Raw genomic sequence first — 24,982 nt, 5'->3', positions numbered from 1 at the left:
AGCCTCTTGCCAACTGTATCCTCAATTGTGTTCTTTGGTCACACCAGAGTGTAACTCTAGAACGGGATGGAATTTTGGAAACCACCTTATATATAGGTGTAGAGCTATCCAACCACTTGGCACTTTCCAAAACACCACATCAAGAAAGGCAGGTCCTTCCCCCAAGGAGCTTTCAATACAGACTGTGATCAAGAGGGAGACAACAGAAGAAAGGAAGAGAGAGCCAAGGGCAACAAACAACAAGATCCTTATACTGAATTAGAACACTGGTCCATATATATATCAGTTGTCCAAACTGGCTAGCAGTGACTCTCCAGGGTTTCAGATAGGTCTTTCCTGGCCATCCATAGAGATAGTTGGGATTGGTCCTGGGGCCTCCTGCATTCAAACTCTGAGCTGCAACTCCTATGTGAGTGTCATTATGTAGGTTCAGTTTTGTTTTGGAATAAGAACCAATGAGCTAAACCAGAAACTGCACGTGAAAGGTAGGTTTTGTAGAGCAAATTGAACGAATGAAGGGCGGTGGTGCTATGTTGCTGTTTAGGGAGGGAGCTCCCAGTATAAGGGGTGGCAACTGAAGGTCACAGGAAAGGTAGGAAAGGTCACAGGGAAAGGACACAGGAATTGAAGAGATCAAGGGATGTTTTGATTGCTATGAGTGGCAGAGGAAGAGGAGCAACAGTCACAGGGAGGCATATAATGAGAAATCAGGGTTGAAAAGTAGTCAGGGTTGTCGAGAGCCTTAACGGTAAGGGCAAGGAGTTTCTGCAGAGAGAGAAGCCGTATGACCTGTTGGTGGACTGAACAAAGATGGAGAAACCATTGCAATATTGTCAGAAATGTTATCAAGGAGCGGGAGGAAAGATGAACACATTGATATTAAAAGCACTCAGTTTCCAGGCACAGTTGAAACCTGAATACCCTTTGAAACTCTAAAGAGCCTTGGCCCAGGCAGGCTCAGGAAGTGCTTCCTCCAACACCAACTCACTCAAGTATTAAAATCTTCAAATGAGGGCTTCCTTGATATAGTTGGGTTCACCAGAGAGAAGGTGACAAGCAAGAAGGAGCAGGGCTTTCCATGGTGGTACCTTCCTTGTGGAATTCCCTCCCTAGGAAGTTCCATCAGTCATCATTCTAGGACATTGAGAAGGTTAGTTTAAAAGTCTCCGTTTTCCAGGCCATTATGACAATACGGCTGAAATAAAGAGGATGTTCTTGCATATGCTTCCATGTGCCATTTTATGTAGTATTGTTTGTAGTAGAAATATGTAGTATTTATGAATTGGTTGCTTTGTAAGCTACCTTGGAGGCCTCTGGAGGGCCAAAAAGCAACAAGTGCGTGTAAAAAGTACAAAAATACAGGTTGAGACTCATTATTCGGGTGGGTTCCATCCCAAGCATTCAAAACAAAAAACGCACTATAGCAAATCCATTTAAAAAACAAAGTTTCTTTGCTCCGGTGATTTAAAAACAACCTTGCTGACCTTTGTGATGTAAGATAAGAGTCACTAAGACAATCCATCAATCAGTCGTCCTCCAAGAGCTTACAAAGGTGCTTCACTCAGCCCCTCCCTTCACCAATGCAAAGTGATCCCCTTTCTTTCACATGCTCAGGGGGAAGGGAGGGGTCGCCTGGAGAGAGAAGGATTGATGGATAGTCAGCCAGCTGCCCTCTCTCTCTCTCTCTCTCTCTCATTAAGGAGGCTATTGTTAAAGGACTGTTCAGTTTTTTAAACTAATTTTAAAGGGGTGCATTTTTCCCCTTCTCCAGGGATCAGCACATTCCTTCTCATTTGCAGGGGCCTTTCGTGTTGAGTCAAATCCCTGTATAAAAAATGCTTGTATAAATAGGCTGGACCTGTACATGTTTTGACTACAGACCTCCTATTTCAAAGCACCCCTCAGTGATTTTTTTAATGCAGAAGGTGGTGTTAAAACTGAGTTCAGTGCTGGGTGATGGACCTTGGGAAATTGTTTCCATTCAAATGCATCACACTTGTCATTATAGAGAGCAGTTACAGTAAGGAGACAATCAAAAATAATTTCCTTGAACTGTTAATTTATAGCACTGACAGCTGCAGAGTTCCCCTTTTGCTGTGTTTGGAGAAACCCACGAGGAAGGATTGGGGCTAACATTTTAAAAAGTTTCTTCAAAGACTTGTGTTGTATTGCATGAATTCTGATTAAAGCCGACAAATGAGCATTTAACTTGGAAGACAAAATCTGTGCATTAGTGAAGTCAGCGAGGACACACTCTGTGCCTTGAAAACTTTTGAGGTCAGGCTTCTTTTTCCTTCGTAGACTTCTCTCCATGTATCAGCACTAGGCCACAAGTAACCAAGGCAGAACCAGACTTGATCATCTGCAGAATTAGGAGCGAAATGGCACGGCTAGAGAGAGCTCCAGAAGCCTTTGGTCTAAGGCTGAAGGTGTGGTATAGAAAGCAACATCCTAAGGGGAGTCGGTCAGTGATCAGGGTTGAAGTCAAATTACCTGTCAAAACAAGGAGAATGCAGATCCCCCCCCCTCCCAAAAAAGAGGCAGACCTGGCTTGGAATGATGTCTAGCTAGACCTGGTGAGGGTATATTGATTATCTAGGATTAGAGCTATCTCTGAGCTGGAAATGGACAGCACTGACCCCCTTTCCACTCACCACAACTGATACCGGCACACGGACCAGAAGTTTACTGGTTGGCTGATCCTGATGCCATTCATTGCCCAGGCCGGCATATTTTTATTTGGCATTTATATAGCAATTGTATATTTGAATGCGCCAAATGCTTGTATACATACACATTATCACCATAATGATATGACCAGGTCTTTGGGTGATTTCAGAAACTCTTGTTGCATGGAAGAAGGTTGTTTTTACTTGTCATTAACTGACTCAAATTGCTCCAATATGGGATTTTGTTCTGCCAACTCTATGCAGTCTCCCAAGTGGTAGGAAGTGGCAGGGTCAGACTCCTTGAGAGGTCGGAGTACCAGAGTGTCTCATTTTTGCAGTATCTAATTATTTACAAATACAGGTTATCTTGTTATTTGCGAGGGTTCCGTTCCCAGAACTCACATGGATAGCAAAAATTGCATTAAAGCAAATCCATTTAAAAAACAATGTCCTTTTTCTCAGTGATTTAAAAACAGCCTTGCTGATCTTTGTAATGCATCAAGCAGACAATCAGGCTCTCTCCAGGTGCTTAGAAAGGCTTCACTCCGAGGCAGCAGTCCCTCCCTTTACCCAGATCATAGTGCTGGGAAAGAATGCAAAGTGATTATCATTCTTTCTCGAGCTCAGGAGGAAGGGAGGCGTCACTTGCCTTGGAGTGAAGTTGTTCTAAGTACCTGGACAGAGAATGATTGATGGATTGTCAGCCAGCTGCCCTCTCTCGCATTAACAAGGCTATTGTTAAAGGACTTTCCCCCTTTAATTTAAAGGACCCTTCTCATCGCATTTAGATACAACCACAGGTAAAAAAATCGGTGAATAATTATGTTATACCTCTACATGGTGTGGGAAGCACAAATACCTAGGAGCAGGCTGAGGTAGCATCAGTCCCCACAAAGCAACAGCATACTTTTGCAGACCCAAAACTTGGTTTGCGGGCAGCTGACTTAAGACAGAACACCTCTCTCTCTCTCTCTCTCTCTCTCTCTCTCTCTCTGCTCTTTAAGGATTAATGTTACCAACTAGTGATGGGAAATAGAATCTTCTGGAGGTATGCAAAATGTCTGTATGATGTAGTGATCAGAGCCCTCTGGGTCTAGCTGTATATTGTAAGAATTAAGTGTGCATCATAATGATATGCATGTTTATGCAGAAGAAAACCCTACTGTGTGTTAAATGGGGCTTACTGCCAGTGAGAGAGGGAGAGAGAGAGAGAGAGAGAGAGGATGTTCTTTATACCTAACTTTTGTCTTTTCCTAGGAACCTGTAGAAACAGAATATCCCTAGAAGCACATCATAACAGGTGTAAAACTGTATTGCTACTACTAAAACATATTGTTTCACACTCCACACTTACACAAAAGATAGAAAGCCAGCATCCTTGTATGGAAAGTGTACTGGAAACTTGTAGTGTATTTGTAATCCAGGTCTATTTACAATCTGCAGATAGAGCAGGTAAGAAACAAGTAAGCAGACTGTTTGAGTCATATTCTAATATTAGTCCCCTGAAAGCTCATGCTCCATAAAGCTGCTCCATGCTCATGCTCCATGCTCCATAAAGCTGCTTCTGACCAGCCAAACCCCCATAATGTTATCTTTGTCTACACTTATCAGGGCATAATCTGTCCATCACACCCAAACTATCCCTCATACACACAACCCACGCAGTTTGGTGTGGCACAAAGTATATGTTACATTTTTAAAAATATATATAGTAACCTGATGAGCCACTAGTGGCCGCTAAGGCAATACCTGTACTTCACAATCAACTAGCACACTCACCTTCTGAAATCTCAAGTGCTATGTGCATGACTGAGATGCTCTGCAGGCAGGCAACCACGTTCCTTATTGCTGGGTGCTGCTCTCCCTGTAATTCATCAGTGCCTCTAACTTCACCCCCCATGTGTCTCCTCTTCACACAAATTATTCTACCGCAGTACCCCATTTCCTTGGAAATATGTAGAGTCGCAATATTAATTAAACATAGCTTGGTATTGCTTAGTGGTGTCTTCCCCATTTTTGAGGAAGGAGGATAATTAATCCCCTGCAGAGTGTTGCTGTTTTAGGAGATGCTGAAATCTCTGTTGTGATTCCCTGAGGACGATTGTTGCAGGCGGCAAAACAGCATTTCAACTAAGAGCACAATTTAAGAAGCAACATGGAAAACAGATGTTGATGCAGTCCATTTATCAAAGCCCTCCCAGCTTTCCTCTTCAGTACTGATGAAACAATAGATACCAAGGAAAGAAAATATATCTTTATTTTAGGTACTTTAATAAATATCATGTCCTTAAAAAAAGAAAGAAAGGAGATATCAGGTATGTTGGCTTGTGACAACTGTTTTTGTTGCTCAGTAGTCTGACAGGATTTCATTTCCTTGGTTGAATTGTAACGAAAACCTTGAAAATCACTACAATATTGCAGTAATATGGGCAGCCCGATCCTACTGAAACTCCCTTGCCTCAATGCAGTGGGGCCAGCATGGCTTGCACTGTGCTGCAGTCTGGAGATCTCTGCAGCCTGGAGGTCTCCTCAAGGTCTCCTTGCCGTGGGGAAGTCCCCAGCCACGGTAACAGGTCTTCTTGGACCTGTGCCTGCTAAATCGCTGGTACGTGTTCGAGTGGATCCTTTCTAGCAAATTTGGCCCAGGAAGGGGAGTAGGATACAGTGTGCACCACTGCTGCCGATCTGCCCCCTCCTAGGCCTGATCTACCCATTCCCTGCATCCTCTTTACCCTTCCCCATCCCATTAATCCCCTCCCCGCCCTGCCCCTTCTTTGCCCAGCAAGGAGCTTACCTGCTTTGGTGTACACTGTGGCCTGAACTGGCACCAGTGGGACGGCACAGGCCTTCCTGCCAGTGTGACAAACTCCCATGCTGTCGCAATTTGCTTTATAGCAAATTTGCAACAGCCTGTGCCGGTGTAGCTCACACTTTGCCAGTACAAGCTGAATATAGGATTGTACCATTAAGGGCGCAGTCCTGAGAACTACTTGGGCTGGCGCAAGAGGGAGGGAGATAGGAGGGAGGCGTTCCAGGGTAGAAACGAGCAGTGGGCGGCCCCAGGGGTGGGTTGGTGGGGAGCGGAAGGCAGGACTGGGATCCGTACCCAGGGAGTTCAGAGCGGCTTCATACTGCTCCACTCTCCTCAGGAGGTGGCGCAAGTCCGAGGAGGCCCATAGGGGTCAATGTTCCTTACCCAGAGGTAATGGGAAAAGTTTCACCTCTGGCTGAGCCGCTTTCGGCCCTTATCCCATGCTGGATACAGCGCAAGCCTCTTGGCTTGCCTGTTCCAGCACAGGGTAGGATTGCACCCTAATATTCTATCTCTAATAGAGGGTTCACCTTTTAGGGTGCATAAGGAGGGTTTCAAGAGAATGCAAATGACAGGTGTATAATGAATGACAGGGAGGGACTCAGTGATTTGCTGTACTGTCCAAAGGAAACTGGCAGTTCCCTCAATCCACGCCCTGTGTGTCTTCCACATGGCTCTCCATAAAGTTCTTTATATCAAGGGATCTCTCTATATAATGCACTTCTGCTGCATGCTTGCACCCAAACACAAGCATAACCCCGTTCTATCTGTTAAATGTGCTTAACCTTTCATTGCTGGCAGTGTACCCAAACCACACAATTCAGATAAAGATTTCAGTCAAAATGTGAAGCAAATAGACGTGTCAGTTGATAAGCTCTGCAGCTCTGATGTAGGTACAGTCCTCCAATTTTCAGGTCTTATGAATCACAAGCATAAAAGCACATGGTCGAGTTCCTCTAGTCTCTCCCTGCCCCGAAGTTGGCTAAGACAACAAAATTAATTGGATGGATCAAACCCCCATCTGCCTCTAATTTGTACTATCAAGCTAGCGAGTGACAGATTTGTGGTATGGCATATTTAAGAAAAGTCAGTTTATTTTTAGTATACTGGGACATATGGGATGGTTACAATTCAAATCATAATGTATGCCATCTTTTCACATTGATTTGACAGCTGGAGTTAAAGAGATTATTCTTAGACACCCACCAAGCTAGAAAGGCTTCAGTTCTGTGTGTGTGTCTGTGTTTTGATCCACAAGTGTAGTAGTGATAATTTGCTTACGAGGCTGCACTGCACATTTGTAATACTCTAATGGAATTCCATACCTGAGAACACAGCATGTGATCAAAGCAGCTATTTCTTCAACAACACTGAACGTGTTTAGCAGAATCTTCAGTGCCAGAAACTGCTCAACACTCAGTGGAAAATCCCATGCTGTGTAAGGCACTGCAAACCCACAGGAAAGGCATGCACTTGAAAAATTGATCATTATCAAGATTCTTATAGATCAGGCGCTCCCAAGGGTTCATACTCTATTGCAGTGTTTCTCAAACTGTAGGTCAGGACCCACTAGGTGGGTCGCGAGCCAATTTCAGGTAAGTCTTTCATCAATATTTTCTTTTTAATATATTAGACTTGATGCTACCACAGTATGTGACTGCATTTGGGGAAATGCTACAGACCTGTACTTTTAACAAGCTACTATGTATATTCTTTTAAGAATGACAGTAAATGAGACTTACTCCTGGGTAAGTGTGGGTAGGATTACAGCCTAGGATTGTTAAAAATGGTTCTGCTTGATGATGTCACTTCCAGTTATGACATCACTTCTGGCGGGTCTTGACAGATTTTCGTTCTTAAATGTGGGTCCCGTTGCTAAATGTGTGAGAACTACTGCTCTATTGGCAATTTATGATTCAAAGTCCACGTAGATGGTTGTATATTCCAAACCCTTTTCTTCCGTGCAAAAATCCATGTGCAACTTTTGAGGGATGCCAGAGAAACCTAGAGCCCAATCTTACCTGAATCCCCATGCTGGTACAGCTTCTGCTGCATCCCGTGGGGGATTTTTGGCTGTTGGAGGTCTCCCTGTGTTAAGCTGCAATTTGTCCCCTTGCCCTGAGACAAGCCCTAGCAGCCACAGTGGGTCAGTTCCTGCACCAGCAATATTGCTGGTGCAAGTCTGCATTGATACATGCAGGGAGATCAGACCTGGGAAGGAGCTCAGGATTCAGTCTGCATTCATTACTGAACCCAGCCCCCTTCCAGGCCCAATTCACCCACCTCCACTTTTTCCTTGCTATCCATACATTCAGTATATGGGTTTACACTTACATATACTGCAAATATTAAGAGCAAATTTCTTTATTGATACCAAAACTTTGGTTATATGATCTGGGATGCAGCTGTGTGAGACATACTGCCTGATACATGCATGCCCATGCTCAGTTTCCTGCTGGATTTCACAGCACATGCTCTCTCATCTGTTTTTGTGCAAATTATTGTTTATATGGATCCTAAACAACAGAAGAAGATAAAAAAAAACTCATGGGAAAAATGGAAAAAACAAGTGAAACATAAGAGAGTTGCTTATCATTTGGAAGTAAATCTTGAGGTGCTAAATCGCATTGAACGTGGTGACAAAAAGCCATCTCTTGCTTTATCAAAAATCTACAGTGAACATGATCTACGTATCAGGAGCACAAATTAAAGCAAGAGCTCAGAATATGGTTGTTGGTGATAAGCATACAAAAGTTACGTGTGGGAGACATGAAAACCTTTTAGGGTGGTGGATAGACTTGCACAGAAATTGCAATATTCCTTTGTCTGCCATGTTAATTCAAGAGAAAGGCCGAACACTTTTTGGGGACCTCAAGAAGGCGGCGGCACTGGAAGACGGAGATGAGACTGTGGGCAAGATGGAGTTCAAAGGCAGTCATGGGCGGCTTGAAAGATTTCAGAAGAGACTACAGTGGTGTGATGTGAAAATTAGAAGCGAAGCTGCATCAACTGATAGCAAATGAGCAACAACTTTCCTGACTGAGCTTCAGCAAATCATCATTCTTGATGAGGGCAGCGGCACGAGGAAGCAAATATTTAATATGAATGAAACAGGCCGTTTTGGGAAACGGCTGCCAGCACGCGCTTTTATTTCTAAGGTTGGAGCAAAGAAAATGGGGCACAAGAAAAAGGCAAAGGGAGAAACCTGGATGTGAAGCCCATCCTTCTTTAGCATTCTGAAAACCTTCGAGCATTAAAAGGCATTCTGAAGCACACTTTGATAGACCTTACTGTAGGCTATGGGCAGCCCAATCCTAACTAGACTCCTGCAACAGTGCACCCCATGAGGAAAACTTGTCCCCTTGTCCCAGGGTAAGCCCCAGCAGCTGCAAATGTGTCAGCTTGTACCTGGACCAGTTCTAAAGCTGACACAAGTCTGTGTCGATCCACGTCAGCAGATCAGGCATAGGAAGGGGGGGTAAGATACGGCATGTGCTGGCACCACTGTTCTAGCCCCCTTCCAGGCCTGGTCTGCCCATCTCACACCACATCACCAGCCTCCCCCTGCCCCTGTGCTGAACTCATGTGCTCCAGCTGACTTCTGTGTGGCCACCAGAGGCAGCAAGAGGATTCCATTGCTGTCGCCAAGCGCTTTATGGCACTTTTGCAAGAACACATACTGATGGAGCAAGTGCTCCACCTGACCAAGTTGGGGGGGGGGCGCGGTAGGATTGGGCCATAACCTTTATACAATTGTCTTGAGGTGGTTTCACATTACACATATTTACAGAGAAACAGTTTTGGGGTTATTTATTATAATATTTTAATCTTGTTGTACAGGATCAGGCCCTCAATCCAGGCACCCAACTCAGAATGGGTAGTTGTTCTGCCCGGATCCCACTGTCCCAACCCGCAGTAGTCCAGGACTTAACATTGCCAATTTAGTTCTTAGATAGGCTAGGTACTTTAGGGATCCAATCTCAGCTTAAGTGTCAGGCCTATAGTTTGTAGTTGTTCCATTCCTTGCAACCATGAGGGGGCATCAACCTTAAGCACCTTAAGACCGCAAGGCACACTTCTTAGCCAATTAAACCAAATTACAGGGTACTGAATCTTGGTAGGACTGCCACCACCATGATTACGCCAGTTCCTCAGCTCAGGGACTCTGAGGCCCTTTGGGCTTACACCAGCCCTTACAGGTCCTGGGCTCCCTCTCCCTCAGAGACCAAGCCACAAGGCTCTGGACTTACTAACTTTGGTAGCTTTACTAAGCAGCTAGGCTGGATAGGATCCATTCTGGACAGCCCACGCTGGAACTTATCCCCTCTGGCAGCAGCCTCCTTAGACTTGCAGTGGCAAACTTGCTGGCACAGGTTCGAGGAGACCCATTGTGGGTTGGGAGGCTCATGCAGGGTAAAGGGATTTAAAATCCACTTTTTCCTGCTGAAGCCTCCTGGCCTGCCTGCCCCATCAATGAATACAGCTTTCACCAGTTTGTGATGGTGGAGGGGAGAAAGAATAAGATTGGGCTGGTGGTGACACTTCTAATGCCTATACTAAAAGCCACAAGTGGCTGATAATCATGGCCTCCCCACCCCAGCGTTATACACAAGAGCTTTTGGAATACTTTCGGTGAGACTGCATACTGAAATGCCTGTTATAACTAGTATCAGAATGAAAAATTCTGGAAGAATTTAATTATTTCCTATTTATTTAGACTTCTCAAATGCCAGTATTTGCAACACTGATTGCAAGGTGATCGGTCTTTTTTGGTAGTTCTTCTGAGATTAATTTTTATTTTCTAAAATTAAATCTATTTTTAAATCTGCAATCGGAGGTTTTGTCTGCAACATATAATTATGAGTTAATCAAGCCATAACACAGTGCTCCCCTGCCTACCGCACCATCTGATCTCACCTCTTTTTTATTTTTAGAATGCTTAGTAAGAACCCAGAGCCAGGTTCTTTTCCAGTTCAGAAAATGCAGCATTTTCAAATTATTCTTATTCTTATTGACTGCATAAGGAGCCTCTTCCCAGATTTCATTCTAGTTTGGTTTCTGGGAATGAAAATCAGGCCAACACTTTCAACATAGGTATATTAAACGTCTCTCTTTTAGAATGCCCAATTTCAGCCTTCTACATCAACAAGTCCAGACATTCCTTATAAAGTCAAGCCTGGAGCCCCTTTGGCATCAATTGAAGGGAAGGGAGCTGCTGAATTATATCCTAGCATCACAGGCATATGCGACATTTACAAAGCTAGGAATTGCTAGGATGGCGTTTCTGATTGTGTGGAGTGTTCTAGACACAAGCATCATTTAATTCATATTGGAATCAACTGCCCGTAGACATGTTGCCAATTCATACAAGGCGCAATCCTATCCTGCGCTGGAACAGGCAAGCCAAGAGGTTTGTGCTTTATCCAGCACAGGATAGGGGCCAAAAGCAGCTCAGCCAGAGGCAAGGTTAAACATTTCTCCTTACCTCCAGCTAAGGACCGCTGGCCCCTATGGGTCTCCTCGAACTTGCACCACCTCTTGAGGTGGTGCAAGTCTGACGAGAGCGAAGCATCTTGGAGCTGCTCCGTTCTCCCCAGGAATGGGGGCTGGGATCTGGCATAACTGCAGGATCCCAGCCCCACCTCCCACTCCCTGTCCACCTGCCCCCGGGGCCGCTCATTGCCCACCCTCTCCCCGCCCAGGAACACCTCCCTCCTGCCTGCCCCCCTGCCTACCCCAGAGCCTTGCGTTGGCACAGCCAGGCTGACGCAAGGCGCTCGGAGGAAGCAATGCAAGTTCCTGTTCCAGTGCAGGATAGGACTGGGCTGCCCCCCCCCCGTGTGTCTGTGTGTGTTCCACAGATGGTATCAAGGCTTGGTTTATTCAGGCCCAGCAATGTTTGGGGGCCCATGCAAACCCACCAGGCCAGGCCACCCGCCTTCAGAACTGGGAGCAAGCCCAGTGCATGACTGGGGGAAGTGCGAGTGGTATGGGGGCCAAGAGCAGGGCTTTGCCTCAGCAGGCAGTGGTTTGCCTGTCCACATATTCAGAAGCAGTAATGAGAATTGAACTTAATACTCATAAGATTTTGTTTGTGGAAACAATGCACCCCCAGGAAAACATTGTTGAACTCTGTGTGGAATTTGCATGCAAGTTTCATAGGGATAAGTGAAGCCACTAGTGTGAAGTTATCCCTCAAAGGAACGGAAAGACATAGACAAATGCACACGTGAAAGGGGAGTGCATGGAATGCTTGATTATTTCTCTCTGAACAAAGGGATCTTCTGCTAGATTATAGGAAAAAAGCTCAGGAGATTCTGCACAAATGCTCGCTTTGTCGGAGAATGAAATTTAAAAAGATAACTGTGTCAAAAAAAAGTACAAAACTCTTGATTCATAAAAAAAATAATCACGGCTTGTAAAGAAAGAAGTGAGATGCAGGAAGAAAAAAGAGCGAAGTACAGGGAGCAGGCAATATTTAAAAGTGTGTTGAAATATTTGAAGTTGGTCCTTGCTCCCTGTTCAGGGCTTTCGACTTTCATGTGCTTGGAAGTAAATGAGGTTTCTACAAGGTCAGCGTTGCCTTGAAACTAGGACAGTTTTTGCTCATCCCAATGTTACAGACAAGGAAAGCCAAGTCCTAATAAGCAGACGGGGAGAGTAGAGCACTGTTGTGAGAAGCCTGTGGGAAGAATGCTCCCATTCACTTGTGTTATCCCTCACTATATGGTGGCAATGGGGGTGACAGCACTACTGGTTCCAAATCCTTGTTGGCCCTTGGGTGTAATACCGCTGATAATGTGGCTTCCGTTAGCACTGTTTACATCACTCTTCGTTCTGGGTTGTTTGATAGCTATGGTAGGCTATCGCTCCCCCACTATAGCATATTCTGTCTCCAGTGCTGCATGCCATGGACTGGTGGGGATAGGATTGGGCCCCAAACTTCACTGAGCACATTGAGACATTTCTTCGTAAAGGTGTGTAGAATGCTGTAAGGTTCACTTCAAGCATTATATTTTTTTTAAGATATAAAGCCTGCATATCCTTCCCAGCCTGCCTAGAGGCTTAAACCCAGCAGGGTGCAATCCTAACCCCTTATGTCAGTGCTTTCCAGTCAGTACAGCAGTGCTTTCCAGTCAGTATAGCGGTGCCAATGGGACATGTGCTGCATCCTGCAGTTGGGTGTCACTCACGAAGGCCTCCTCAAAGTCAGGGAATGTTTGTTCCCTTACCTCAGAGCTGCACTGCCCTTAGGTCAGTGCTGGAAAGCACTGACATACCGGGTTAGGATTGCGCCCGCAGTCAGTTAAGGCTGTAAGTTCCCCCTGGCCTAGGTCACTCTCCACACACAATGTCTCTTCTTTCTACCCCTTATCCAGTCCACCCCCGACCAAATCCAAAGCCTATTGACTTGGTGTTTTTGCAGATGAACTAAATGGTTTGTGTGAAGCTTCTGTAGGTAAGTTGATTTACCTCATATATAAATAAAAAGATGAAAGGAGAGTAGCCTCCTAACCACTGTAGATTTAGCTTATTTCTTAAAAAGCAAATAATTTATCCAAAGAAATCCAATGTGCAAACCTTCACTCAGCTGACAGAGAGAAAAGGATCACAGTGCCATGTACGGCTTACACAAATGAGCAATTCAGAACAGAGTGTCTTCTACACCTCTGTGGAATTTAGCTCAGCTCCCAGGTAAACAGATTTGGTCTCAAAAATGGTCTCAGTGTTAATCCCTTGAAGCTTTGCAATGCCTTCCCCCCGCCTTCCCCCCTCCCTCCACAAGCAACTGGGACCATGTTTCATTTCAAGGGAATGGAAGCAAAGATGTGAAGGTCATGCTTTCCCCTGCCGGTTTGTTGAAGCAATTGAACGCCATGACTCTAGGCCAGCTGCCAGCTGAACTGGACTTCAAATATCTTCCAAGAGGACTGCCACATACCTAGCTTAATCCTGGCCTGCAATTTAAAAGTCTAATTCTAGTGTCTCTCACAAAAAGATTCCCAATTTAATCAGCCTCACCTGATTCTCATACAGAGGCATTTTGTGCTGCCTGATAGAGGCATGCAGGAAATAAGGCCACCATCAAAGGGACCTTTGTACCTCGTACTATTTTATGAAAAAAAAAACAACCCCAGTAAGGGAACAGTAACAATAACATGGAACTGAAAGCATCTCAGTTCCCCCCCCCCAGCTGGATACAGCACACTTCCTTTCTGGCACGGCTGCATGAGTGGGGAGGGGGGAAGGACAGGATTGGGCTACTGGTCACTTGCATCTCTGCCAATCTGTTAACAGAGTTTGCTGCTTTAAAAAGTATCAGTTAACAAGCCACCTGCCCATCTGCCAGTCCCCTCTATCCATGCTTACTGGACAGATCTCCCATGGTGCAATTTCAACCTTCTTTCGAGAAATGGAGACCCTCTAGGAATGAAGACTTCCCACTTGCTCTCTCATGAGGGCCTTGCTTAGGAAGCAGAGAGTCCTAGAAGGCCCTGGTAAGGAAGGAAGTTGGACAGAATGATATTGTAATGGGAACCCTATCTGGGGACCAATGAGAAAGCTTACTATAAAAACCTTGATACTTTACTTATAAGGCAAACAGAATCAAGTAACCAGGAAAACTGAGTGAATAACCTTTCTCATCTCATGGCACGCTATCAAAGGCACTAAAATTGTCAAGGCACACCATCAGTTTTTTGACAATTGACAAAGCACACTGCACTGACAGCAGAGGCTTGTGTCCCCCAGAGGCCCTGCTAACAAATGATCCTCCCCCAAACTCCTGCGGACACGTGCGGACGATCCGTGGCACACCAGTGTGCCATGGCACAATGGTTGAAAATGGCTGAAATAAGCCAAAGAAGCAATGGGTTGTGAAAGCTGTTTTCGGAAGAGTGGGGGAGAAGCAGGCTGTCAGTGAAGTGCATTATGAAGGCGAAACAATTTGAGGGTGAAGGATAGAAAGAAGGGCCAACTATGTCTCTCTTAGTCTTCCAAGATGTAACTTCAATGCAGAGAAGGGGACTTGGGCAAAAGGCTGGCTTCCAAGCTGAGGTCTGGCATGAGCTGTTTCCAAGGAGAGAATCTCTGGGGAGCAGGGCTAACATTCAGTGTGAACAGCAAACAGCAGGGATGCTGAAGTGCAAAAAATGATGAGGCACTCAAGGTGACATCCAGAGAGAGAAAGCGGACCAAATCTGTGTCTGTCTGCCAGCCTCTCTACAGAAAAGCACACGGATTTCAAATCTGCTGGGTCAGTTACAAGGGCTCAAAGAAAACAAAGGCAAGAGAGATATTTGAGAAAGAGCTTTGTGGTGTACAAAAAGCAAGAAAGTTTTCATGCTATTGTCCCAAGTGGTTGTCCACAGATTGATCTGAGTGTTGGCTGGGTGGGATAATTTAATTATGAACTGCAGAAGGGGCTTTTGGCTCACAGTAAAATAAAGCCAGGCCAATATATGGCACTCAGGTGGCTTCAAGGTAACGTAAACAGAATCTGGAAAGGACTTTTGGCTTTCAAGTTCCAGGCAAACAAAGGTTACGCTCTAAAGGTGGCTGGGGAAACTGGCTTGATGAGTTAGCGGCAGTAGGAAGGAACACACAAAGAACATGAGGCTCTATGAATGCCAATTGTCCTGAAGTCAGGAATTGTTCTGACTGTGTTCAGGAAAGGTAGGTTGGCCCATTGACTGTTATTGACCCAGAGTTAGCAGTTACCTGGCTGAGCAGGTTTTGCCCATGACCCCCCCTAATGAACACCCAAGACCAGTTGTCTGGGATATAAATTGGGCCACTGTATTAAAGCTAATCAGACATTTGTTAAAGCCTGCAGTTGGCCAAGCCTCACAACTCTCCCTTGCAGTACGGGCATCTAACCCAGAGGAGGCAGCAAACCACAACCTATTCCCCTTTTCAGTGTTCCCACCCTCACTCAAAACTGCAGCCTGTCAGTTGATGGCCTGAACATCTCTACACCAATCCTGAAGTGTTGAGGAAGCTGGACTGCACAGCCTCCCCTGAACCAGAAAGTGGCTGTGCAATCTCATGCATGCATCACACAATTACAGTGCCAGGAATATAGGATAAATTAGGACAGATACAAATACTGGAAGACTAGATATGATTACCATAAGAACAAATGAGAGGCAATCATTAGTTGGACCACACTTTACCATTGGCCTATGAGGTTCCTAGTTCTTGCCCTGAGTAGAATTGCATGAACTTCTCCATGCCCGACTTGAATAGCAGCTATACAAATTGAATGTAGAGAAGTTCATGTAACTCTACTCAGGGCATGAACTAGGAACCAAAGGCTGAGACTGGGCTTGGCCTAGTACCTAATGCTGTGGTGTTGATGTCTCAGAATACCCTTCAGGCACAGAAAGGATTGGGGCGTTCCATGTTGCAGACCCCTGTTCTTTTCTGTGCGTGAAGAGGATTCTGAGGCATAAGCAGCCACAGTCCTAGGTAGCCCACGACATCAAGTCCCAGTCTCAGCCCATGAGGTTCATGGCCCATGCCCTGTGTTCCTAAGCTCTTGATCAATCTCTTTCTGCAAAGCATTTTTTCCTGAGAAGCTGCCAAGAAGGACATGAGGAATGCATGTTTATGAGGGAACAGAACTGATACCAATGGCGCCATTAAATTGCTCTAAACAATACTAGCAATTGAGATATAGCTGGCCTGCCTGGGTCACTTCAGTTTGACAGAGCAGCTTTTTCGTAACACAATTGGAAATAGAAAGACAGAAAGCAAGAGTGTCCCAGTGTATGCCATTATCGCTTTCTTTCAGCTTGATTGCTCTAACATCTTCTATTAATCATGTTGCCCACAGCAATGGTGAAGTGCACAATTAGGTTATGAAAATCAACAGTAAAATGATGTCTGGTTTTAATTAGTCATTAGTTTTCTGAAGCACACCAACAGTGACCCTAGAGTTCTGAGGGCTCCAGGGCCGTTAAGGGAGAGTGACAAGGTTTCTACAGTGATACCCTCTGCTTCTGCATTTTTTTTTTCTTAAAGCAAGGAAGAGCCTTGGATCAATTCCCAGAATATCCACATCACTGTAGATTTTGCTGAGCCTGTTAAGATACTGTTGATTCTTTTGCTGAGACTGTTAAGATCTGACTGTATAGATCTACAGCTGGTGCCCCTGGCTCAAAACCGGTGTCTATGGGGTAATGCCTGATTCTCCCAAATGACAAATGAGAAGCTGTAGGGTCCCTGCCCTGGAGGGGCCTGGAGCAGGCTTGTTCCACCCCCAGGGAGGCCTCAGATAGGCTAAAGGGGGGGAGGGGGTTCCAGCACCCTTGTCCTCCTCCCTAGCAGAGCTACCAAACCTGGCCTCGGAGCAGGAGACCTTCACCTCATAGCTCCCTGCTTCACACTGCCTGCCTCTAATCCCTGGCCTCCCTGTTTTATGGAGCAAGCCTGCCCCCTTTGGCCCCTCCCCTTCCTCCAGGTGGGGCAGAAAAGGCCTTTCCTGTCCCTGGCTTGTTTCCTGCAATGTTCCTTGTTTGCCCTGCCAGCTCCTTCTGGCTGGTTGGGGTGAGCCAACCTGCTTTGCCCCCTTCAAGGGCAGCGAAGCCTCCTCACCCTGGGCATGGGGTGCCTGCTCCAGGGTAAGTCAAGGGTCAGGGCATCTGGGAGGGGGCCTGACAGAAGCAAATGAGTATCATGGTGGCAGTAACAGTGGAAGGCTGTGTTAACAGATCATTTGCGGTATGGAAGGGGAACTGGGCCCTTGCCCTCTCCTCCCCTTCTACTTTCTCAAAACTGTTCCCTAATAAAACTTCAGCCTAATCGTAGCAGGGCATTCCGCTGATGGAACTCACATTCCATTGATGGAAGGTCCCTGATGCTGGCATGGCAGCTGCAGTGACAGTGCGGCCATCATCCCTGCCAGTACAGTAGCTTGGTAGCAGAGCTGGGCTATGGGCAGGTTGTGGGAGGATCAGGGTGGAAAGGTGGAGGATTGGGGCTAACTGAAGGCATGTTGGGGAGTGCAGAGGGCAGATATCTGCTGCCACCAATAAGCCATGCTCCTTTTCTGGCCTTGATATGGCCTTGGGCCCACTTGGACTTGTACCAGCCAAAGGGTTGGTGTAGATCTGTGCAGGCCCCTCAGAGAACATGGCGCAGAAGAACAAGTAAATAAAAAATTATTTTACTTACCTCTCTGTCGTGCCAGTGACATCTCTATGGCCCCTGATAGCATGCAGTGGAGCCTGCGCGAGCACTGCTGCATGTGATGGGCTGGCCAAGGTGAGGATTGCGCCACTCGTTACTGAAACTTGTTGGATGTTGTTGAAATGAGTGCCTTGTTGGGTGTTACATTAATGGAAGAGGCAGAAATACAGATTAATTTCTTGAAGATTCATTGAGGTATTGGGCCTGGAACTAGGGCAAATGAGTTCAAATCCACTGAGCTGTGGGGTTATTTACTCAGTTTATTTACTTGATTTAGAGCAGGGGTGCCCAAACCCTGGCCCGGGGGCCACTTGTGGCCCTCAGGGGCTCCCAATCAGGCCCTCGGGGAGCCCCCAGTCTCCAATGAGCCTCTGGCCCTCCAGAGACTTGCTGGAGCCCATGCTGGCCGGACGCAACTGCTCTCAGCATGAGGACGACTGTTCGACATCTCACCTGAGCTGTGGGACGACAGCTCCCTTCACTACTTGCTGTTTCACATCTGTGATGCAGCAGTGGCAGAAAAGGGAAGACTGGCCTTGCTTTGTGCAAGGCCTTTAATAGGCTTTGAGCTACTGCAAGACCTCCATTCATTCATATATATTCCATCTCTAATAAATTCATTTATGTAAATTTATTCAAATTTTAAATGTAGATTTAATTATTTTTTTCCTGGTCCCCAACACAGTGTCAGAGAGATGCCTCCTGCCAAAGTGTTTGGACACTCCTGATTTAGAGCATTGTTACCACACTTACCTTCAAGTGGCTTTCAAGAAGTGAACATATGAAACCATTAGAGAAATGGTTCCTGGTCCTGGTCCTGGTCCCTGCAGCCCAGTGTTTTCTGTTCTCACTGGCAGTCACTCTACAAGGCCTCCATATTTCCACCTCTGCTACTGAAGATGACAGCAAATGCCAGGGATTTGCAGCATAAATAAAATGGTTTTCCTGCAAATTGTTACTGATACTCTCTGAAACCCTATTTATTTCTAGACACTGATTTCAGGATTTCCTGTTAATTCACCCAATGGCCAACAAGAATTCAAATCACAGTGATACAATAAAACAGTGGTTTATAGGAAAATTTAGGAAGGGGGAGCAATCAGGCTTGCCGCAGGTCCAATGTCAGCTCACAGCGGCCCTGCCTGTACACATTTCCCTATTGGTAGATTCCATTGAATTTAATGGCTCTGGGGGGAGGGGACAGCCAGCAGCTGAGCAGATGTGCCTTTCTCCAGCTCTTGAAAGGGACTCTGTTTTTCTCCCAAAACTGTGGATCTGAGGCGACCCAAGGATTGTTTGTCAGGAGAGACAAACTCCTCCGTGTGATGGTTGATCCCTGAGGAGATAAAGCCCGGCCAAGGGGGCTTTCCCAGGAGCTTCCATCATCTTGGCAGCAATGGTGAAGAATTCATGCTGAATCAAGCTGACGGCCCCAGCAGGGAAAGACATTGAAAGACAAGTAGGTGTTATTCCGTTTGTGTGTGCCTGGTATGGAGTGAATAATTTGGTTGCCTGATTTGGTGTTTTTTTTTGTTATTGTTGTTTTTTTGCTGTGAGAAGAAGAGGAGGGGGGAGGTTCCCCCCAGCTGTTTATCTGAAAATATAATTACAACTTTACAATTTTTAATTTCGGTGGATTATAAATTAACTGTCCTTGGATAAAGTTTGTGTATTGGAGTGTTTATTACCTTGGTTTGCCGCTGGATGTTTTGACATTCTTGAGGATTGAGGAATGTGGCTGCCAAGGTTACAAGTATAAACACAGTAGATAAGAGAAACAAAAATAAAACAAGAACAGTGCGCCAGTAACATCTAGTGAATTTAAAAAGACATTTGCAAGAACTGGATTTGTGTTTATAAGTGGAGCAAGGAAGATAACACACTGGGGACATCTAGTGGTCGTAAAGAACATTGCAAGCAAAAGATATTTGAGCTCTACAGGAAGGAAGAATGAAAATGGCGGCTAAAACAGCAAAAGTCCAAAGCTTGCCAGCAAGCTGGAAACAGACTGCAAGATAATATGGAAAAACTGTTGGGAATGGTACAGCAACAGATAAACCAATCTCTATAGACTCAAGCCAGCATAGATGCTTTAACTAAAAAATTAGATGAACTTATATCAAGATAAAATATCAGAGACAGAAGAAAATCAGCATGACACAGAGACAACGTTAATGGAAATTCAGATGGATAGTGCAGCTTGAGTGGTGAGGATACAAAACATACCAGAAGAGAAAGGAGAAGATACGTTGCGACAGATTAATATTAGAATGGATTGATATACCAATGGAGGAGATATCTACAGAACTGAATCCAGTGAGAAGCGTGAGCACTTTTTATCTGAGAAAACACGAATTACCAAGAGAAATTTATGTGAAATTCATCAGAACCTTTTACAGAGATAAATTACTGAAGGCCTCAGAGGAAAAGGAATGGATAGCGGATGATTAGAAAGTCAAAATTTTGAGACATGTTCCATGGAGAGTGAGGAAGAAGAGAAAGAGAAAATAATGAATGTGGTGGAAACGGACAGACTTTCAGAAATTTTGGATCACCAATGAAAACCAACACAAATTGAGCAATGGAAACCTTTTTATGCTTGGTTGAAAATGAAGTTTTAGAAATATATGATAGGGCATTTAGATGATATAGATACTTTATTAACGGTCATCCGACCAGCTAGTCACAAATCAACACAACAAAATACCCAAAATTAAAACCAACATCCCTTTACACATATATAAAATCATAAAATCATCAGTTTATACTCTCGATTTTCTTTCTTATCAAATGTGCAGCATGGCAGAAACGGGCCACCCTGAGCGATATATTAGGATTTACATCAGATAGCAGAAAAGCAAGCTGCTCCTCCACCTGCATCCCCGTTACAGCGCCAAAAATCGGGGAAATAAATTTAGATTGCAAATCATCATAATTTGGACATTGCATGTGGGCAGTTGTCTCCACCACATTATTATGGCAGGGGCACAGTCTCTCTGAATAAGGACGCCTTGCATAATGTCCCAAAAGAACTGCTGATAGAAGTGCTTTGCACCTGGCTTTAGTAAAAGCAATCCTGAATTTTGGAATAACGATGTTATAAAAATATCTGGCAGGAGAAAGCATAAGAGCTTGATCCCCAAGAAAAACATATGTAGAAAGTCTGGCTCTCGCATATCTCATTTCAAGATCCACCAACCTCTAACACAAAATTTCTTTTGCGTCTCCCAGGCTCATCATCGTTAAAGACTCAGGGGAAAGATCGCAAAAATTAAAGTAGTCCAGGCACCTCTTTTCCCAGGAGCCTATAAAGGGATCCAAAAAGATCAAATGAGTAAAATTACCCTGTCTTGAGAGAATCTTCAAGAAATAATGCAAGGCATTTAGCCACATCGACATCTCTATACTTGGGGTACCGGATTCCAGCCTAACCATAGTATTCGGCACACATCGGGGGATTTAGATGATTGTATTACATATATAATTTGATATGATATGATAGATGAATGATGAATGAAAAATGATATTAAGAGGTAAATTTAGAAGAGGAAATTGATTAAGATATGTAATGATTTATTAGTTTTAGTGATATATGATGATATATGATTTCCTGCACCTTTTTTTGTGTGTTTGTGTGTAGTGAAGTGTTATGTTTTTTGTTTTTGTTTTTTTTGTGTTATGTGTGTTTATATTTGTTTTTGAAAAATATTTTAAAAAAATTTTTTTAAAAAGAATTTAATGGGCCTTACTTCTAAGTATGCACTCGCAGGCTTGTGCTGTAATTGTCTCAATAGAAGTTCACTGATATATCATGCTTTCAAATCCTGATCAAAAATCCTACCTTCATAATTCAAAATTCAAAGCAAAAACATTATCAGCATTAAAGATGTTATCCTTGATCCAGTTCAAGTATGGTTAATTCATCACATTATGTAACTGGTGGCGCTAGATGGAGATCCACATCCAGTGAGTTCCAGGAAGTCCAGAGAAACTCTGACATGCAGGTAGGGATGCACAGCCAGATGGGCTTTTGCACTGGCTACGTGTCAGGAAGACTGCTGTATGAACACTCCTGTATGGATCTTCCTTATAGGATCAAAGCAATTGTCATCAAAACCAGATGCAAAATAAATACGATGCAAAGTGGCAACTTTGTATAAAAATAAACACCACAAATTTACTTGTATAAATCATAAACTGCTACTAGCTGGATCAGCAGTTTGTTCCCTGTTCTCTCAATCTCAGTAAAGCAGATGCACATCCCTGAAAGCAAAAGGAAGCAAAATACTTAATCCACCCAGTGCCTATTGGCATAAAAATTAAAATGATTCTGATATAGCCCCGGGGGGGGGGGGGGAGAGCATGCAAAGTCCAAAGACTTTACTATTGATCGGATTCATTCCTGAAGGCCTTTTAAAAAGACAGCCACAAAAATCCCTTCTAACAATGCAGAATATATGAATAAGTTAAACCATTTTCTCAAGCCAAATAAAAAACTACATTAAAAGTAAGCTTCTTTTCATGGGACGGAATGCAGTAGATGGTAATTGGAATGCTAGCTTTAAGAGAATAGAAAAGAAAAATGTCTGGTAGGACGAACTGATCTCAGATTGAGCAGCCAAAAAAAAAAAAAAAATCTCATGTATTTTAATACCAGTTCAAGTGGAAAGGGCTAAGGTCAACCGCTAATGGTTTGTTTGTATGAAACCTTAATCTGTGTTCTCTGGGAAATTTTGTTTTCCATTTGCTTGAACATATTAAAACATTTTAAAATAACATTTACTTCCCCCAGAGCCAAAGAGCTTGCCTCCATATTTCAGAATTCACAATGATTGGTTCCCTTGGGTTAGAAGTATTAAAATCGGCTGGCAGATTTGGGGCTGGTTACAATGAAGTCTTGCATCTAACAGTTCTGAGAATTTTCAGAGGCCGGCTGGTTAATGTCAAAGAGGCATTTAAATGCAATGTAAGGTTCTGAGTGACTCTGATTCCCAAAGCTTTCATGGCATTTTGCTGCCAGTAGAATAATGTTTTATTTATAGACTGCCCAAGATACTGGTGTGATTTTCCGTAGCGACAGCTACTTGACCAACATTCCCACATCAGTCCATCTCCACTAAAACTTATTTTCTTATATAATTCCAAGTTCTACACTAGAACTTGTAGCTATTTACTGTTTATTTACACCTATATTCAGAGATATCAGGGGATAAGAATAGGCCCTCAGTTTGGCTGTACTTGTCGTAAGAGGCGACTAAACAGCCACTGGGTAGATGGGACTCGTCAGCCTGGGAAGGCAGCTCATCTGAGAGAAGGAAAACTCTGATCCCAAACCTCCACTGCCTTGTGGCTACATCCAGTTATGGAAAAGGCTTCAGGAGTCAACCTCCAGGCAAAATCTGGAGCCGGAGTCCCTGAGGCAGTTCATGGCTGAACACAGTCACGTTCTGGCAACTCCTGCGACGCCGCTGGAACCAACCATATTGGCCTCTGCCTTTCCATTGGACCATTTCAGCGACATGGAGAGGGGGGATTTGCTGCATGGGTAACAGCCTATCCTCCATACCTATTTTACCCAGACTTCGCGCACTGGAGAGGACACTGTTCCAGAACCACCAATCAGAGTGTGACACCATAGTCTTCCGAGACTGAAGGATGCCAACAAGATATTCAGAGAGAGCTAAAATTTTTTAAAACTAAATTCCTTACATTGCACCTCCAAATGGTTCTGTTTTGTATTTGTTCTTCTTCAAAAATTAGAATCACAAAAGTAGTAATTATTTGCCAGCACCCCAAACAGGCTATACTTATTGACCTCTATACATTTGTTGGTGCTTCAATTCCTTATATAAAATCAAAATATTTGCCAGAAGCCCATAGCACTACTGAGAGGTAGACTCAGAAAGTTTAAATCCAGAGGCAAATTAACATCTTTCAGAATTCATTTATCAGTGCTGTTAAAGATAGCACCCTGAATTTTTGCAAGCAAACATCTCTTATTGCATTGGAGTAGGTTAGCTGGATAATGAATCATCCAAGTTGCCCAGGAATAAGAGAATTACCCTGTGAAGGAAGGTTCAACTAAAACAGAATCTTCAGTGATGAATAGCAATCTCCCACAATCTGGAGTCCGACCTGTGAATGGGATAAAGCTTTCAGAATTGGGAAAAGATTGACCATCACCCCCTTAGCAACACGACATTTCAAGAGCTGATAGTCTAATTTCAACAATGGAGACAAACCAGGCAGGTGAGGGAGGAGAGCAAGGGGAGAGGCAAGAATGATAAGATGAACATATATAAATGCAGTCCCATAACTGTGGAGAGAGCACGAGGTAGCCAAAACAAAGCACCAAAAGTAAATGTGCAATAGTCGGACAGAGATTGTGAAAAGCCAATAAGAGTTGGCAAAGTGTGAATGCAGTAGTGTAGCTGGGGTGGCATCAAAACAGTAAGTACTATAGGTGCTGTAATGTGCCTTATAAGCAGCTCTGCTATTCTGGGCAGTGATGGCAATGCACAGGAGACACTGTTTAGTTTGGCAAGTACCTGCGCATTGCCAGTGCTGCCTGGAATGGCTATGATGGCAAGTGGGAGGGGCCACTTCTATAGTGCATTGTGGTGCCTACAATACTTACCATTTTGCCCCCACTCTAGCTATGATACTGTGTGAATGACATCATGCACCAGAGATGTGCAAATGTGCCCTGAATGACACTGAGTGGGAAATCACTTGGAAAAGAAAAGAGGGCACTCATTTAGAAATATTTAGGGTTGATTATGCACTGAGTTCATGCTCAGAGAAGAAATAGGTGTGTGTGTTAGAAGTTCCCCATTTGTCTAGGGCAGCATTATTGATCCTCCAGAGTTTTTTCCCAACCCAAAGAGAAGGTTGCTGACACCTTGAGAGTTTACAGATTTCAACACAGGGAAGAGAGTGAGAAGGGGAAGGGGAGAGACAAAAAATAAGAAGGTAAACAAAAGCAAATGCAGTAATGTGACTGTGGAGAGCTCAACCAACCTAAATTTAAGTACCAAATGCTACAGAGTTCACAGGGAGAGTCAAGCGATTGCTCTTAAATCTCTTCCACTGCAACCATGGAGACCTAAGAATGCTTCACTTTAGCTTGATTGTTTCCCAAATGATCAATAAAGCCTAGTTAAAGTCCTGGCATCTGCATCCATGAAATTTCCATACTAGCTTAGCTTTGAGCTGTTCCATATTTAATCCAGGAGTGTTGCATATCTTTTTGTAGAACTCAATGCAGAGACTATTATGGCACTTATGGTGCATTCAGTCCTGGCAGTCT

The sequence above is a fragment of the Tiliqua scincoides genome, chromosome 3 (genome assembly GCF_035046505.1).
Source record: "Tiliqua scincoides isolate rTilSci1 chromosome 3, rTilSci1.hap2, whole genome shotgun sequence".
NCBI lineage: Eukaryota > Metazoa > Chordata > Lepidosauria > Squamata > Scincidae > Tiliqua > Tiliqua scincoides.
This window is presented reverse-complemented; position numbering follows the sequence as displayed.